The following is a 14,784-nucleotide window of genomic DNA, read 5'->3' on the forward strand; positions in this document are numbered from 1 at the left end:
CGCAGTCGAGCCCTCATTTTTCCGTCTGCAGCCGGGAGGGAAATAATGTTTTCAGTGCCGTCCCCTCGTGTACCAATTTCCACGCAAAAGCGTGCCCGTGGCCGTAGTTTCGGGTCAGCGCCAGTAGCGCCACTTTTCACGCAGCCGCTCACGGGTTTGGCGTGACAGGTTGCGTGAGGTCCACCACTCGCCCCACAACCAGATGCTCGCCGGTCAAAAACAGAAGCGAAAAACCCAAAACAGAGGATAAGAAATCGTCCGACACTTTGCGGCGAAATGTGCGAACCTCCGGAAAACACCTGGAGGCCGAGGAAAATTCAATTTACGACTGGCAGGCATTAGAGTTAATGTGCCCCATATTCGACGGTGTTTTTCGGCGAGGCGTGTGATTTTCTGCGCCAAGAAGGGTTCGATTGGGCTGCTCTTTCTGGTTTCGCTGTCCCGAACGGAAGCAGACGGTCGACGCCGCCGACATCATTATCATTAATCTGTAAAAACGTTTCAAGACATCTGCTGCCGGCCTTTTTCGCTTGTGCCACGTTTGCTCCCGTCTCGATAGTTGTTCTACATTTATTGGCGGAAAAGGGTGCAACAATGAGATATTAGGTGGCTAACGAATACTTTGGAGCAACTGTGATGCTGAAACATTTGTAAACAGAGGTCCAAATGGCACAGTAATAATACATATTTTGTTATCGGAATAAGAGAAACAGCGTTACAATCGCATGTCGTAAATTATATTAATGTTAATGGTTGTACATATTACATATACAATGTAATTTAGCAATTATTTATCACAGAAAATATGTAATGAAATAGAAAAAAGAATTGTGCGATCTGCTAATGCCTTGAAGCAGAAATCAATCTCCAATCTACAGCTCGGTATAATAGCAGCTGATGTAGATTTAGTTACTTATGAGTAATAATAACGGGATTTTTATATGTTTTGAAATTTAGAATGCAGAATTGCGGGTTAGAAGAATTCACAAAACTATATTTTGTTTTTAAGCTTGTAAGATAGCAAAAACCTTGAAATATTGTAAACTTTGCAATTGTAAACTAGCAGATGAATTTGCCCATTGTGAGAAAGAATGATATAATAATCACCAGGAAAGAATTAGGGATGTTTCAAATACGTTGGAAACAATTTCACATGTATTTACAGAAACGCAGAACGAGTTAATGGATGTTTAAAAAAATTGTTACTTAAGATAAATGATTCATTCTCGTATTTCATGGAACCTTCAGATATGTAGAAAATAAATGTTTTTTCGTTAGCCGCTAGTTATCAATGAATGATGAAAGACAAATGCTGTTCTTTGTGTTTGAAGTCAGCTGTTGTAAGATAAAGGCAAACCACACTATACTTACGAATATAAATAATAATGAAAGGCGAATATGGTAAAAAACGTTTATAAGACCAAAAAGGGCTTCCATTTTCCGTTTGCATGGATCAGTCACCTGTCTCTTGAATAATTAAAATTCAAGCTACAAGACTTCATGGACACTGCTCTTCATCAAGCACTAATGGATTACTGACACAAAAGTAACGTAAGGTTTTGCAAACTCATTCCGCGACCTAGATTAAAAGATGGACACAGTTAGCTTCCTTCCAAGCACTAGGCAACATGCGAAACCACCAGCAATAAGCCAGGTCACAATATTCTCTTCGTGTTTCTTTCGAAAACTCTTTCTCCACTAATCTCTCGTGCACGACGCGACGTTACTTTTCGCCACCGTTCCCTGACAGACAACGTTTCAAGCGCTTCCGGGAACGGCCAAGACCAAGACACCAAGCCTCGAGACGCTTATCTAAGACCGCCCCGCACAACTAACTTCTTATGTGGCGCGTAGGCCGACCCCGAGACCGCGGTGTACTCTAATTCCTGAGGTGAGATTTTCCTTTAAGCTGCCCATTGTTTTTACATAGACCCCGTTGGGGCCACCCGACCTGGTTGGGGCCGGTTGTGGTTGTTGTTGCTGCCCTCCCCACCCCACAACAACACCAAGCTCACGGTGTGCGTAACAATGCGCTGGTAAAGAAACATAACGAGATGAAAGAACTGCGGACACGGCGCATTCATAATGCAAAAAATCTGGTTAATTTTAATTCCAGCATAACCACGCCCCGGCATAAGCCGTCCAGGTGACTCCATAATGTGTGTATGTTGTGTTTTTGCTCCCTTTCTCTCTACCTTTCTTTTCAACCTAATCCTTTTGGGAGACCCGTACCGTACGACCGGTGGACCTACCGAAGGTTGGTGTAATTAGAAAAAAGGGGTAATTAATTAGTTGTGGGTTGCAGCAGGTGGTGCTCGCGCAATGCACGCAATGCGCGGTAAAGGCGCTTTAGTCTTCCCCCATTAGGTCATCCGGAACATTTTCCGGAACTGTGTCGACGGAGGCTGTTACCGCTGTGTCGCGTTCTAACGGACCCGGAAGGATTACGGTGGTATTTCTCTCTCTCTACATCTCTCGATCGGGTTTTTTCTTGCCCATCATGGCCAATGTTGTTGTTCCATTTCTGTAATGGTTTTCCGAGAGACCGTAAGTCCATTTAATTAGACGAAACGTTCCGCAAAAGATCCGAGGATTTTGAGCGCCATAATGGGGAGCGGATGTTGGACAATGCTCTAAAGTGGTCTCTACCTAAACTGAGTGTGATGTAAAGAGTTGTAATGAGTTGCTCTTTCGGTCGATTGCTTTATAAGATCGGCTTCAAGGATACAAAATCTATCAGTCATCAGAGTTACATTGAGTCATAGCTTTATCTTATTAACATCCTCCGCTTGATTTAAATTGTCTTTTAAGAAAACGTAGTAAATGTTTCTGTATTCGAGGTGTGTTCGAAAAGTAATGATAATTTTGGGTTTTTCCAAAAAATATTTATTCATGGTTTTTTTAAATGCTGAAAGCCGTTCAAAAATGTGTTTGAGGCCTTCTGCAGATCCTCCTTCGATGTCGCTTATACGTGGTCTGTACAAAAATGTTCGCGACATTTTCATTTCCAGAGGCTGCGTATGTTAGATTTCATTCATTCGCTTTTTTGGGTTTTTTTGTTGCTATTCTTGTCGTACACTTATGGTGACAAGTTCGGCTATTTTGAGTATTCAATCAATTTTTGTCAGCTGTTTTGCTTGGACGTGTTATGTACCATAGTCGATTTTTGTCTACTCGAAAAGTAATACTCTCTACGAAGCGATAATTTTAGAAACAGGTATCATTAGTTTGCTGTTTTCGTCAAAAATTCGCGCAGAAACAACGATGAATGACCAGGGGCGCAAAACACAATTTTGGTTTCCCACAAATGCGGGCATTTCTAGCAAATTGGTTCGCGCATAACTTCAAAGAAACATAATTTTAGAGAAGCATACTGAATTGGATTGCAACACTAAAGTTCCCGAGTCTACTAAATATGATAAGATATTTAAACAGATTTTTTGAAACTTACTAAAGAATCTCCATACACATTGCGAGCGCGACCATCGCACAGACCAATGGCCCCAATAATCGAAGAGGCCTGTTGCCAGCTGGTCGGTTCACGGACTTTAGCCGGTTGAATTGAACCAAATCGCCTGCCCCGAAGAAAAAGTGCGATTCTCTGTGCCGATATTCACCGAACCGATGCGCAGCAACATGTTGCTCGTCGAAACTGAACTTCAATGAACTTTCCGTGGGGGGCCAAAGTGAGGTGCTGCTGGTGCTTCCAATCGACGCCAAAATTACTCACCACCAGCAGCCCATCGCCGGTTCATGGCTGGCATCCCCGAGATCGATCGACTTCGACCCCGGTTCACGCTCGCATAACTCCACTTCTAGAACGGAACGCGTCCGGAAGGAAGTGTGTCGGTTTTCACTTTTCCATTGCCGGCCAAATACAGCCACCCGCCGAAAAGTGTTTATTGTGCTTTTGCGCACCACTTGGTTTCAGAAAATGCTTGACCGGTAACGGCGGGGCCGACGAATCGAAATGCATTTTCCCGGTTTGCGTATAAAAACTCTTGATGCTCTTTCGGGTGCCTCGTCGAGAGTCTCGAGCGTGAAACGGAAATGTTCTCGCCGTCGGTTCTGTAATGGAACGTGGTGTGTTCGCCACGGACTCGAGTACACCAGCACAGAGTACACTACCATAATGGCGCGCATAACGCCGTTCCGCCGGCTTAATGTTCTTCACCCGTTTGACACGCGGCACCATTCAAACATAAACACCCATTTCCCATTGTTTTACGCCCGCCCGGTGTAATTTATGAAGCGATGCGGTGCTGGTGGTTCGCTTTTAGTCCCATTTCAAGGTTCTTGCAAGGGCCGCCGGGGTCGCTAAAAGCTTCAGTCACCGGAGTCACCGGAAAAAGGGTTCCTCACCTACATATGCTGGTATGCTTCAGGATTGATGAAGCGCGAGAACCTGCCATGAGAGTGATTGCTAGTGCGACCATAGAAAACACTGCATTATAAACCCTCCCCACACCCATACACTCGGGCCATTGGGCCGGGGCATAATTTGCATCGAACCACCCACCAGCGGAGGAGCATTAAACGATGCGTTGTGGGTGGAAAAATATCGCACCGTGTGAACAATCAGCATCGTTTGCATGTACTTAGCATAGATGGAAAACGGTAACGCAACGGCAACGGCAGGAGCTCGTTTATGGTTTGCCAGGCAGGTTCAAGATGCACCGTACAAAAAGACCCGATTGTTTCGGAGCCAGCATATTCCAGCTGGCGCTGGGCGCTAAATGAAGCGATTGAAAACCACCGACCTCGTACGGTAAAAATAAAGAACTATATCAAATCCTTTTTTCGGTGTCCGACACCTCGGGAAATGGGTGGGTTCGTAGGAAAGTTAGTAACAGCTGGAGCGCAGTTTAAATGTTAGTTACTCCTGCGAAGTTTTTGAGCCACAAGTTTGTAGCACACACAACATTACCAATCGCTGCACCGAAGGGCTTTAGTTGGACTTAATTGTCTGTGCGCAGTCTGCGCCGACAACTAGGCTACATGTGGGGTGGCTGGCAACATTCACACGCCCGATATGCTCGGGCGACGTAACTGCGAACTGCAGCTAACTGTAAACATTGTGTTTTTTGCGTTTTTTCTCTTGTTTCGTTTCACACGTAGCAGAAAAAGGGCTGGATGCATGTAAGTACGGTGCAGTTATGCTGCGAACAACGCACCCGCCGACTGGTGCGAGTGGTGAGACGAAAATTATGTTGCATTAGCCGGAATTAATGGGACCTCCACACAACTGCAAGCGCTCTGCTGCAGTAATTTCTGAGTGTGTGCGAGTGTGACCCTTTGACCCGGATCCAGCAGGGCTAGGGCTGGTAGTGTCGTGATGAAACATAAGCATACCGATGCGTGTGTTCGATCGGTTAGTGTTTTGGTCACGCTTTGAATGATGTCACCTCGAGAATTGAGGCTGCCAGCGATCGGTACTCACGACCTGCATTATGTCGTGGCGTCTCTGCTCTGGACACTTACTCAAATTCGGTGGGTCAGTGGAACATGCAAAACATGGTATCCGTTCACGGTTAACTGGCATGCTTGGCATGTTGTTGTATCGTGCTGTTCACGCTGACATAGCTTCCACTTGGGAGCGCATTACGTGCAGCCAACATCTGCAGCCGAGTCCTATCGACCAGGGATGGCCTGCTTTCTGTGCCGAACACCATTGTGAATGAGCATTACGCGTACGCATGTTTGGGTAATTATGAGACGCCCGGCTTCATCGAGGACACGTCACAATGCGAGTATCTTCTGTTCTGGCTAGTTTGACATCGGGGGCCGAATGTGGTAGGTTTCATTGCTAATTATTATCTCCTGGGATTGTAATTTATTTTTGAATTGATGCTGTTCCTTTCTTATGATGGGTTGTAGAATACCTGCTTAATGTGCAATAATATGCAGGTACAATGATTAATTACGTTTAATATGCATCTATGATTTACCATTTCATGTTTTTCATAATGAAAGACAACTAATTTCAATGCTGATTTCGGCCACCTTCGAATGTGGATCTTGCACCAACTTAAGAACCATCTTTCAATTGCGGAACTAAGTGATTTATCATTTCAAATTTTGAATATGTTGAACAGTGCTGGCACTATCGGAAAACAGTAATTGTTGGTTTACTACAACAATACTAGCCTGTTGGTATATAAAATTAACATAAAACGATAAGTGCCAGGCCTGAAACTATCGATGCAGATTTAGTAAACGGATGACTCCAGCTTTTAATTTGGTTTTCCTTACATCAGGCAAATAATTTCATGTTGAAAATAAAATGGCAATGTTTGACGAAGTCAGACCATGTCGACTTTTGGGCCAGAAAAAAGGGTTTTGCCGGAATCATTGTTTTTCTGCTACCTAACAAAGAAAACTGCTACAGAATCGCATAAAATGCTTGACGAGGCTCTTGGAAGATCGCAGTATTTTAAGCGGTTACAAAAATATAAACATGGCAGAGAGATAGGAAAAATGTATATCTAGCGATGGCACACACTTAGAATAAGATAAAGTTTTTCATTTGGAAACTATAAACATGTGATTTCTTTGAAAAAAAATCTACTCCCATAGTTTTAGGTCCGATATTTTCAACAAAATATGCTGCGCGTGTCGGGCATAAAGTAGAAAGCTACCGAAATAATTCCGTTGCATCATTCAGTTTCCGCGATCAGTGAGACGACCATCGAGGTTGAACTTTTGCAAACGGATCGCCTCAACATTATCATCCTTTTTATGGACATATTTATCCCTCTCGTCTCGACCGGCTGACCAAATCGTTTCTCGTTTGCATTTTATAGCGCACCCGTAATAAATCCCCCGAACTGGCCGTGGCCGTGTGCCTTTTCGTGCGTTTTTCACGCGCCACCAAGTAAACAGTTATGCTACGCGCATAAAGCCTATGCCGGGAATCGGATTACAAAGTATTTAACGGTTGCGAAAATAATAACAGCAATCCGCATACGGGTCTGCGGAACGGTAGCAGCGTATCAGGGTTGCTAAATAACAAAAAAAACTTTCGATAAAATAGCAGTTTAATTCGCCAATCCGGAAGCGAGCTGATGAGTTCCGAGAAGCGGTGTGCAAACATTTGCCAAGAAGTGAACCTTGTCTGGAGTATTTTTACGACTCACGGAACGGCACACGCTTTTCGATGTTTATACTCGAAAATCGTCCTCCGTTCGGGATTCGAATGACATTTGCGAACCAACTGCCCGGAGGCTGGCAGGGAGTACATTTAAACAATTTTATCGGAAAGATTGCCAATGGACCATGAAACCGCCAAACACAACCCTATTCAATTCTTACCGTAGGGGCCAAGTGTTTATGTGGATGTTTACGTCTTCTTTCATCGGATTCGTGGCCATGTCTTTATTTTGTGTCCATTCGGCTTTCTGGCGTTCTTTGGCCAGCATTTTTATTTTCAATCACCAAACGACATGTTCAAGCGTCGATAAAACATGATCATAAAAACGAAAAAATCCTTCATCAGCAGCTCCAGAGGAGCTCCCGGTTGGGATCGCTTGTAAAACGCAGTTCGACAATGCAGTTCCCTCGGGCACGTCACACGGTACGATGACCTAAATGTGCGATAAATCTCTCGCTCCTATGTGGCACTCCTCGTTCAGCATTCGAAAGAAATAAAATGTGAAAATAGTGATAAATGCCCCGGCCCATCAATCACTCATCGGTGGGGCGGTGGTGATCAACGTTGAGGCCCCAGGTCCGCAGGTCCTACCATTCCGAAACGAGACGAGATTCGAAATGGCCCGTGTGCTGTAGAAAGTGCATCGGTGCCACTGCCGCTCTGAGTGTGTAAATGACACCGTCAATATTTCACGCCCATGAACCCACATCCCGACACCGGCACCGACACTACTTCCCATGCATTTATGCAAGTGGCCATCCAATGTCGAGCGGGCCGCAAGGAAGCTTATGATACTTTCATTTGCATATTACACTCATCGCAGCATGCACCACACGAAGCACCGATTTGCTCCTCTCTCTCTCTGTTTTTAGACACCATTCAGCCACCCAGCATAATGGGCAGCTGTGCATGACCTTTCGAAGATGCCGAACGGTGTCTTATGCTGCACCGCCGAGCAGAAGAAATGGCGTGCGCGTGATAATCGTTTCACGGCTCGGTACGTTCGACGACGCACGCACGCTGAGTTTGATGATCGACGATTCGGTGGCACGATCCAAGCGCTGTACTCTCTCGCAACATCGAAAGCATAAACTCGTAGCCTCGTAGCTTCCCCGTGGCGCGGAACGCAAGGAAGCACAATTTGCTGCAGCAACGGTGGCAGCGAAGCCAACAATACGCAAACAAAGCGTAGGATAAACAAACAATAAAAACTCGGCGTGTGGGGGGTGGAGAAAAAAATGGAAAAGAGTTATTTATGCTCGCATGCGTCAAAAAGCAATTGCTGTAAAAAAACAAAACCCAAATTGAGTGTTAGCTGTTGGCACATTGTACCGCGCCGATTCTGTCGGCGAATTGGCCGACGCAATTTGGGCACGTTCCAATGACGAAATCGGAGTGTTCGAACTCCGGAGCATAACTCAATGTTAGGCCAATCAATCAGAGAAAATTGTGACCGGAGGTTGGTCTCGCTTACTCATCCCAGTGGAACTCCGGAATGAAGAAACAAAAAATAACGACCACATTTCGGGATGGTAAATATTTTATGCTCGATGACTAAAAACCCGAATACGCTCAGCTGCGGCGTGACGCGCGAGAAAAGTGACGCGCAATGAATTATGACACCCTGCCCTCTCGTATGAAGCGATAAAATATACACATTTCGACATGCGTAATTATGCAAAAAGCGTCAATGTTGCTGCCCGCCCGGGGAGCCAGGAATAATTAAAATTTAGTGCCACCTTCTGCAGTGGCGCGTTAGAGACAGCAAACGCGCATGCTAAGCCGCGCGCACATTGAGCCACGTAAAATGGATTCAATTTCCAATCGGGCTTGGCGCCGGGATCCTCGCTGCCCGTGATGGCAAAATTTATGCAAATACTCTAGCAATAATAATCAATGTATTTATAACGGGCACCGGGTGGGCGGGCCACCCTGCGCCATTAGCATAATTAATGCGATCTCGCGCCGAAGATGCGCTCTGCGGGCGAGTCCGGAAAATACACACGTTACTGGCCGCGAAAAATCAACAGCCAGCGACCGCCCGGTGCGTTGACTTCTGGGTGAGCCACCGACACGACGACACGCACTCGATTTAATTCGAAATGCATTAACAGTCGGTCGGTCGGTCGAAGGGGCGCTGCGCGTTTCAATTACTTCCAATCGACTTGTGGTGGTGAAATGCTTCGCACCCGGTGCAGAGCTGCACCGGTGCGGTTCGGTTGCATGTAAATCAATTGATGATCATTATTTATCATTTATACTGATTAAAGAGTATGGAGGAGCGCCAAAAGGGCCATCGATACGCCCCACCCCCGGAGGGTGGCTAATTTGTAAGCTGTCGATCCACTAATGTGGATGTTTCGGCCCACCGAAGCCGTGTTCGAAGTGTTAGGGAGTGAGCCAGGCCGGCGGATGCTCCCTGGCCTGGCGTTATGTGGAATTTAAATTAAAGGCTTACCTTTAGATGATCAGGAGTGCCGATGGACTGTGTGTACGGAGACTCGCTGCAAAATCGAAACGAAAGAGAAAATTTGTAAAACAGTGAATTGAGAGAGAGAGAGACGAAAATTGTTAACGGGTTTCTAATTAACGGGGTTCGTGTCGATAGAACTCCTTAGAAGTGACCCAATCAGAGACAATTTTTTCATTACTTTCATAGGAATTTTTCCTTCTTTCAATGCCTTTTTTTCAATTCATCTGGCACCCGTAAGACATTTTTCTTATCACTCCTAACTTGTAACAACTCCACACATTTGTGCAATATCTATTTGGGTCAGGTCATCTCGATCGAGCAATGCTGCCAATTCTTCATTATCAACCTTTTTTACTGTACCTCAGCAAGAGCATGTTCATCATAAATATCCATTAAAATAGAATGACTTTCGGTACCACTTTTCGTCGTATAAAAGTAATCTCAAAGTAGCTGTCTAACATATATTTCTTTAAAAAAAATTGTGACATTTAGTGAGTAATGTCATCCATTGTAAAACGGCAGGAATTAATTCAAACACTTAATAATAACACAGTTTAATTAATTTAAATATATAATACTTTCATAAACTGCGATTGCCGTAACTATCAAGCCAACAGCCAACGTTATAGCCACACCAAAGACGGACTACCGTCCAAAGTGAGTCACAAGATTGAAAGCAAAATCCTTAAATAGCTGCCTGCAAAGATACTAGATGTTTAGATAAACTAATTAAATATTTACACCCACTTGATAGACGTGCCGCTTGATAGGCATTTGAAGGTTTACATTGGCTTGATAGACGCCCCAGGACCGAACAGACGCCCTGCTCACTCACTGGCGGGCCAAAAACAAAGCCTAGAAGTTTCTGACAGTTTGCGAGTTATTTGCTGATCCCCGTTCCCGACTCGCGAAAAGCGAGCCGTAAACCCAAACACGCTGATCCGCATAATGTTTGCATAGTGATGCTTCCACGGCTTTTCTTTCTTACGCTTCGCAACACTAGTTCCTTGGCCCTCTGGAGGGCCGAGAAGTGGCGGCATATGTTTGTGTGTGGAAGGGCTGCGTGCATCTGCCAGGCATTCGCGCGGCGTAAAATATTAACACCAGTCAACATACAGTCAACGCCACCGACCGCGGGGCCGACACCCCCGGACTGGCCACGCCTGGGCAGAGGTTCGAGCGCAGAAAAAAACGGGTGAACGGTGAACGTCTCGGGAGCATCGCGTCCCGGGAGGCTTTAAGGTTCCGCCGGGCGCGGCGACGAGACGGGAATTTGTATTCCAAGGCGCAAGATAACTATCAACGCACCAGCAGCAGAGGCGTCACTGGGGAGCTTGATTCTTCTCTCTTTCTGCCTCGTTTCTTTGCCTAGAGCTGCCACGTCCCAGGAGCTGCTTTGCATGAAATGGAACCTTTGGGAGGATTTGTTGTGGATGGCTTCTTCTTGGAAGCGTTGGCTCTTCGCACCATTGCAAATTCATAAGCGAACCCTGGGCGGCCGTCACGGAGCCTGAAAGCCGTGACGGGTTAGGCTTTAGAACTGCTCCGGGGTCAACGATTTGTTTTGCCCCTTTGAACCCCTGAATCGGTGGTGGCTACGAGGGTAATCCGTGCCCCGGTTGCTGCTGATGAATCTCGCCAATGGAGTCTTCCATTTAAATTAAGGACATAAAATAGTTTCTCACTTTCTGGGCGGCTTTAAAAGGTTCGACGTATCGTAAACTGGGAAAACCTTTCACTGACTTGATCGTCTTAAAGTGGGACGAAGTCGCATTGGAGTCTAGTCTGTCGAAAGGGGCACGATCACGGTTTAATGGCGGCGCAGCGATTTGGTGAACCTTATGGCGATGGCCAACCGCGCTTCTCGTGACGCTCGTTCCGGTTGTGTAATCTACATTTGAATGGCATAATTTGAAAATTCATGACAACCCAACACCGCGAGGGCGCCCACCGAGCATATGGTGCGCCCCGGAATCGTGGGCCACGCGTCGGCTTTTACGATCCCCGAAAGCTTATGCGCACGTTTTGCGGCGAAAATTTGCCAACTGGTGCCGGAGTTCGGAACTGTCGCGCTCCGCTCCGGAAACGTCCGGACCCGAAAACCGTAACCGCGTTTCGCATCGATAAAATTCCGCCCAATCGTGAGCCATTTTCAGCCGGAAGGTCCGGAATATGGCTGCGGTCCTACCGGTTCCTATCTCAATCTCAATCTGCAAAAAGGCGTGCTGCTAAATGATCGGACACATAAAAAGCACCGGAGTCCGTTTCGGCGGGCATAAAGGAATGCGTTCCAGGAAAACTCCTGTCTCCGGCTCTGCTCTGCTCGGTGTATTATTAAAGTTCTTCGGACCGGTCACGCAGGAACCCTGGGGGACACCGGGCCAAATATTTGTGTCAGACGCATCGGATTTCGGTACCGAAGGAATTGGACCAAGATAAATTACACGTTCGAAGATGGGAGACCATCCGTGACCAACCGGCGAGTTGAGCTACCACATCACCAGGAGCGGCCGGCTCGAGATTCAATCGCGTTCTTGCCATCGACTTTGGAATGCTTTTTTGTGCGTTGGAATGTTGTGTCCCGAGAGGCGGGAATCATGAGAGGACCTAACCAAAGCCCGCCGTCTTTTATGTTTTGAAAGACACACCCCAAATGCAATCCATGAGTGAGAAACAGGAACACCATTTCTTCCTTTCTGATCAACTATCTGAATTGTTATTTTGACAATGCAACTTATGAACTCTCGTATGCCGTAAGAAACTACAAGACTACTTTATAATACTTAATTTGAAATGATTATACAAAACATTGTTCCATATGAATACTGAGCTTAAATGGATGTTCCCTCAACAAGTTACTAAAACCTCACTCTTCACTTTTTTTTTTCCTTAAAATTGCGTTTATTGAGAATTGATTTCGTAATACATCGAAGTTGATTTCCGAATGGGCTCGGCTAAAGCCTCTCCACATTATTTTTGAGAATGATTTGTACCTATTCTTTTTCAGGTGTTGTTCGTTAGTGTACCTTAGTATTTGATGTGTTTTTCTTGAATTTTGACAGGGGCCCATTGGACCTGTCTAAGACTTTTTCCCTATATCTTACATACCTAAGCCTAACCTACTAACTAAACTATTTACATTTAACATTATTTAAACTACTTTCTAATTACATGTGTCACTGAAGACGGTATTTCAATTCTTGGTTTCTACAGCAAGCGGACCAGTACTTTTTGTTAAGTTTTAGGGTGTGTTGGGATATTTTTTCTATTTTTGCTAGTTTATGTATTTTTTCTGTGCTATGCCATGGAGGTTTATTTAGTATAATTTTTAAGAACTTGTTTTGGATTCTTTGCAATCTTTGTTTGTAGGTATTCGCGCTGGTGGCCCATATGGGAGATGCATAAGTGATGGTGGGGCGGATTATTGATTTGTACAGTAGCAGTTTGTTTTTCTTATTTAGTTTTGATCTCCTATTTATTAGGCTGTAGAGTATTTTTAGGTGTTTCTCGCATTTTTCTATTACATGTTCGAAGTGTGTTTTATAGGTTAATTTCTTGTTTAGGTGAAATCCGAGGTATTCGACTGATTCTTTCCATGGGATGTTTGTTTTGTTTATTTTTGTGTGGCCAGTTGGAATGCGACGCAAGCAAGTTCTTCGTGTAAAGAAAATTGCCTCGGATTTGTCGGCGTTAATTTTGATTTTCCATGTTTTACAATATTTTTCATATTTCCGGAGGCTGTTGTTTAAATTGGTGACTATCGTTTTGGGCATTGTACTTGAAGAGCTTATTGCTAAGTCGTCGGCATATAGAAATTGTGAACATTTTTTGTGTGTTGGAATGTCGGATATGTAGATATTGAAAAGTAGTGGGGAGAGAACACTACCCTGCGGTACCCCTGCATCCGGGGTGTAGATGTTTGAGCAGGAGTTTCCTATGAAAACCTGGTTTTTTCTATTTTTAAGGAAGGATTCTACTAATTTAACGATGTTCTGTGGGTATTTTAGCGTAACCAGTTTGTAAATTAACCCGTCTTGCCAGACAGTGTCGAAGGCTTTCTCGATGTCCAGCAGGACGAGTCCGATAGATTTTTTGTTATTTTTGTTTGACCGTATATTGTTTGTCAACCTGTGGAGTTGGTGACCTCACTCTTCACTAAATCACTAAATTTGAGCTAAAATGAAACTAATATTTGAATAAAATTTAAACAAATCACTAAATTTGATTTGGGGAAAGATTTGAGAGTGCAAGTTTTTAACTCCACAATTTGTACTGTTTTTAAATTATCTTTTCACTCTTTTCACAGTATTATGTGAGACGTGGAGATTGTAATTCTTTGTTTGATATCAAAATTACAGTAAGTAAAATGTTGTATGTTATACAACTTTTCAAAACTATCACCACTAGTGAGAGGCTGTTAATGGTGAGTGATAAATGATTCTCTTCGGCCAGCGGCACAGTCAAAGGGATGACCAAACAAAAACTCAGGAATGCCCCATAATGAGAGGTGTCTTTTCGTGGGTTCGCATTTCACGGGGACCTGCCGGGACGCCCGGAAAAGAGGTGCAGCAACCTGCACCTTGCAGCCGGACAACGGACCCCGCCATAGCATTTAATTCCTTCGTATCCTTCTCTCGTGTGCGTTCCTTTGCTCATTTTAGGTGCAGTCCATCAGAGTGGCCCCAAAAAATCCCGTTCCACGCATGGTTTATGTTCTGCACCGCACAGCGGTCCCCGTATGCAAAGCGGTGGCCGCGCGCTGCCAGAAAGGAATGCAATTAACGGGACGACGATCCGCGCGACGATGGCCCGAGGCACCCGATTCCCCCGGACGTCGTGTCCTGGTGGGGAAAGGTCCAGCCGACCACCGACCGGTGTGTGGTGTAAAGAAAAATGAGGTAATTGGTTTTATGGTCAGGACGAACATGCCATTTCACAACACGCTGCCGGCTGGGTGAGTCCCGCGAGGCGGTTCAATGGCCGATGAAATGCAATTCCGCGCCGTAGATGTCGCAAAAAGCATCATGCACCCGACCCAGGTCCATTGTATGGAAATTTCTGCTGAGCAGCGCTGGGGACAACGCGGTGAGAGCGCGAATCCCTTGGCGGACATTTTGGAACACTCGTTGAGTTTCGTTCGGAGTTTTTCTCTTTTCTCGGA

General features: G+C 45.2%; 1 protein-coding gene across 1 annotated transcript in view; it reads right to left on the reverse strand.

Moving 5' to 3' along the window:
- LOC131208824 (uncharacterized) overlaps window positions 1-14,784 on the reverse strand; it is a 56,825-nt gene that overhangs the window by 21,945 nt on the left and 20,096 nt on the right. Inside the window, exon 2 of the mRNA XM_058201726.1 lies at window positions 9,609-9,654. The gene's annotated coding sequence lies outside the window, so the exon portion shown is untranslated. The remainder of the gene's footprint in view (window positions 1-9,608; window positions 9,655-14,784) is intronic.

The sequence above is a fragment of the Anopheles bellator genome, chromosome 2 (genome assembly GCF_943735745.2).
Source record: "Anopheles bellator chromosome 2, idAnoBellAS_SP24_06.2, whole genome shotgun sequence".
NCBI lineage: Eukaryota > Metazoa > Arthropoda > Insecta > Diptera > Culicidae > Anopheles > Anopheles bellator.